Genomic DNA, 4,626 nt, shown 5'->3' on the forward strand with positions numbered 1-4,626 from the left:
ATCATCAGTAATAATTTTCTTCCCCGGCGGGGAGGGATGTTATGCCCCAAAATGCCATAACATTTCAGTTTCGTAATCCGGAGAATACGAGGACACGAAAGTGGCACGTATTATTCGGAATGCAAAACATATGAAGAAAGGAAAATAAAAGGTAATGAATATATGTGGATCAATCCACGTATATTCAACTTATGTAGATAACTGGGGCGCAGCGTCAGCGCTTTACGCCTCGAACTGGCCTCTAGCGCGTCACCGTGCGATGTAATACGAATCCACGAGACAATAAATACTCGAGGACTCGTATTCTCTGGGCCAGTTATCCGAATACCATTCATAAGGAGTTACTTCTTCTGTACTTATACTCGCCTGATACTCTGTGTCTCAGAGCGAGTCTTTAATTGTTAATAAACTAGTGGAATAACCAATAAAGATAGTGAATCATTTGAAGATATCTGCTCCTATCCTCTATCCGCGAGTGTGAACCCCGAAACCCGAACCCAACCGCTCGGGTCCATTACAATTTTTCTTAGTAATAGCTAAACTTGGATATAACGCACCCACAACGGTTCACAGCTGTTTGAAACGTCTTTGCTCAATGTATTTCGACGAGCTGAAGCCGATGGCACCGGAATTTTCCAGGTGCGATCAACGGTTCTCGAGATAGCTTCGTTCATATCAGAAAATTTTTTTTAGTAATAGCTAAACTTGGATATAACTCACCCGCAACAGTTCAGTGCTGTTTCAAACTTCTTTGCTCGGTGTATTTCGACGAGCTGAAGCCGATGGCACCGGAATTTTCCAGGTGCGATCAACGGTTCTCGAGATAGCTTCGTTCGTATCAGAAAATTTTTCTTAGTAATAGCTAAACTTGGATATAACTCACCCGCAACAGTTCACAGCTGTTTTAAACTTCTTTACTAGGTGTATTTCGATGAGCTGAAGCCGATGGCACCGGAATTTTCCAGGTGCGATCAACGGTTCTTCGGAGAACGTCGACCATAAGGCGAAAGATGTGAATCAAAAAACAGCGTCGGATCGGTATAAAAAATGCGTGCGGTACTACGAAATGATGCCATGCAGCCATCGACGGTGTCGTACAGCGTCAAAATGCAAGATTTCAACAAATTTTTCGTCAAAACGTGTTTTTCAGCTGCTGAAACGCACGATTTTCACTAAAACGGATAAGACTGCAATTATTTCCCCGACAAGTGAATGCAGCCGTTTGAAAATTTCCTTACGGGGGTATTTCGACGAGCTGAAGCCGATGGAACAAAAATTTTAGATGTGCGATCAAGGGTTCTCGAGATAACTTCGTTCATATCAGAAAATTTTTCATAGTAATAGCTAATCTTGGATATAACTCACCCGCAACAGTTCACAGCTGTTTTAAACTTCTTTACTAGGTGTATTTTGACGAGCTGAAGCCGATGGCACCGGAATTTTCCAGGTGCGATCAACGGTTCTCGAGATAGCTTCGTTCATATCACAAAATTATTCTTAGTAAAAGATAAAGTTGGCTGTAACTCACCCACAACAATTCACAGCCGTTGCTAAACATCTTACTAGGTGTATTTCGTCCTACCGAAGCCGATGAAACAGGAGTTTTTCAGGCGCGATCAACGGTTCTTCGGAGAACGTCGACCATAGGGCGAAAGATGTGAATCAACAAACAGCGTCGGATCGGTATAAAAAATGCGTGCGGTACTACAAAATGATGCCATGCAGCCATCGACGGTGTCGTACAGCGTCAAAATGCAAGATTTCAACAAATTTTTCGTCAAAACGTGTTTTTCAGCTGCTGAAACGCACGATTTTCACTAAAACGGATAAGACTGCAATTATTTCCCCGACAACTGAAAGCAGCCGTTTGAAAATTTCCTTCCGGGGGTATTTCGACGAGCTGAAGCCGATGGAACAAACGTTTTAGATGTGCGATCAACGGTTCTCGAGATAACTTCGTTCATATCAGAAAATTTTTCATAGTAATAGCTAATCTTGGATATAACTCACCCGCAACAGTTCACAGCTGTTTTAAACTTCTTTACTAGGTGTATTTCGACGAGCTGAAGCCGATGGCACCGGAATTTTCCAGGTGCGATCAACGGTTCTCGAGATAGCTTCGTTCATATCAGAAAATTTTTCTTAGTAATAGCTAAACTTGGATATAACTCACCCGCAACAGTTCACAGCTGTTTCAAACTTCTTTGCTCGGTGTATTTCGACGAGCTGAAGCCGATGGCACCGGAATTTTCCAGGTGCGATCAACGGTTCTCGAGATAGCTTCGTTCGTATCAGAAAATTTTTCTTAGTAATAGCTAAACTTGGATATAACTCACCCGCAACAGTTCACAGCTGTTTTAAACTTCTTTACTAGGTGTATTTCGATGAGCTGAAGCCGATGGCACCGGAATTTTCCAGGTGCGATCAACGGTTCTTCGGAGAACGTCGACCATAAGGCGAAAGATGTGAATCAAAAAACAGCGTCGGATCGGTATAAAAAATGCGTGCGGTACTACGAAATGATGCCATGCAGCCATCGACGGTGTCGTACAGCGTCAAAATGCAAGATTTCAACAAATTTTTCGTCAAAACGTGTTTTTCAGCTGCTGAAACGCACGATTTTCACTAAAACGGATAAGACTGCAATTATTTCCCCGACAAGTGAATGCAGCCGTTTGAAAATTTCCTTACGGGGGTATTTCGACGAGCTGAAGCCGATGGAACAAAAATTTTAGATGTGCGATCAAGGGTTCTCGAGATAACTTCGTTCATATCAGAAAATTTTTCATAGTAATAGCTAATCTTGGATATAACTCACCCGCAACAGTTCACAGCTGTTTTAAACTTCTTTACTAGGTGTATTTTGACGAGCTGAAGCCGATGGCACCGGAATTTTCCAGGTGCGATCAACGGTTCTCGAGATAGCTTCGTTCATATCACAAAATTATTCTTAGTAAAAGATAAAGTTGGCTGTAACTCACCCACAACAATTCACAGCCGTTGCTAAACATCTTACTAGGTGTATTTCGTCCTACCGAAGCCGATGAAACAGGAGTTTTTCAGGCGCGATCAACGGTTCTTCGGAGAACGTCGACCATAGGGCGAAAGATGTGAATCAACAAACAGCGTCGGATCGGTATAAAAAATGCGTGCGGTACTACAAAATGATGCCATGCAGCCATCGACGGTGTCGTACAGCGTCAAAATGCAAGATTTCAACAAATTTTTCGTCAAAACGTGTTTTTCAGCTGCTGAAACGCACGATTTTCACTAAAACGGATAAGACTGCAATTATTTCCCCGACAACTGAAAGCAGCCGTTTGAAAATTTCCTTCCGGGGGTATTTCGACGAGCTGAAGCCGATGGAACAAACGTTTTAGATGTGCGATCAAGGGTTCTCGAGATAACTTCGTTCATATCAGAAAATTTTTCATAGTAATAGCTAATCTTGGATATAACTCACCCGCAACAGTTCACAGCTGTTTTAAACTTCTTTACTAGGTGTATTTTGACGAGCTGAAGCCGATGGCACCGGAATTTTCCAGGTGCGATCAACGGTTCTCGAGATAGCTTCGTTCATATCACAAAGTTTTTCTTAGTAAAAGATAAAGTTGGCTGTAACTCACCCACAACAATTCACAGCCGTTGCTAAACATCTTACTAGGTGTATTTCGTCCTACCGAAGCCGATGAAACAGGAGTTTTTCAGGCGCGATCAACGGTTCTTCGGAGAACGTCGACCATAGGGCGAAAGATGTGAATCAACAAACAGCGTCGGATCGGTATAAAAAATGCGTGCGGTACTACAAAATGATGCCATGCAGCCATCGACGGTGTCGTACAGCGTCAAAATGCAAGATTTCAACAAATTTTTCGTCAAAACGTGTTTTTCAGCTGCTGAAACGCACGATTTTCACTAAAACGGATAACACTGCAATTATTTCCCCGACAACTGAAAGCAGCCTTTTGAAAATTTCCTTCCGGGGGTATTTCGACGAGCTGAAGCCGATGGAACAAAAATTTTAGATGTGCGATCAACGGTTCTCGAGATAACGTCGTTCATATCAGAAAATTTTTCATAGTAATAGCTAATCTTGGATATAACTCACCCGCAACAGTTCACAGCTGTTTTAAACTTCTTTACTAGGTGTATGCCGACGAGCTGAAGTCGATGGCACCGGAATTTTCCAGGTGCGATCACCGGTTCTCGAGATAGCTTCGTTCATATCAGAAAATTTTTCTTAGTAATAGCTAAACTTGGATATAACTCACCCGCAACAGTTCACAGCTGTTTCAAACTTCTTTGCTCGGTGTATTTCGACGAGCTGAAGCCGATGGCACCGGAATTTTCCAGGTGCTATCAACGGTTCTCGAGATAGCTTCGTTCATATCAGAAAATTTTTCTTAGTAATAGCTAAACTTGGATATAACTCACCCGCAACAGTTCACAGCTGTTTCAAACTTCTTTGCTCGGTGTATTCCGACGAGCTGCAGCCGATGGCACCGGAATTTTCCAGGTGCGATCAACGGCTCTCGAGATAACTTCGTTCATATCAGAAAATTTTTCATAGTAAAAGATAAAGTTGGCTGTAACTCACCCACAACAATTCACAGCCGTTGCTAAACA

Source organism: Diachasmimorpha longicaudata, unplaced genomic scaffold (genome assembly GCF_034640455.1).
Source record: "Diachasmimorpha longicaudata isolate KC_UGA_2023 unplaced genomic scaffold, iyDiaLong2 ctg00000068.1, whole genome shotgun sequence".
In the NCBI taxonomy this organism is placed as follows: Eukaryota; Metazoa; Arthropoda; class Insecta; order Hymenoptera; family Braconidae; genus Diachasmimorpha; species Diachasmimorpha longicaudata.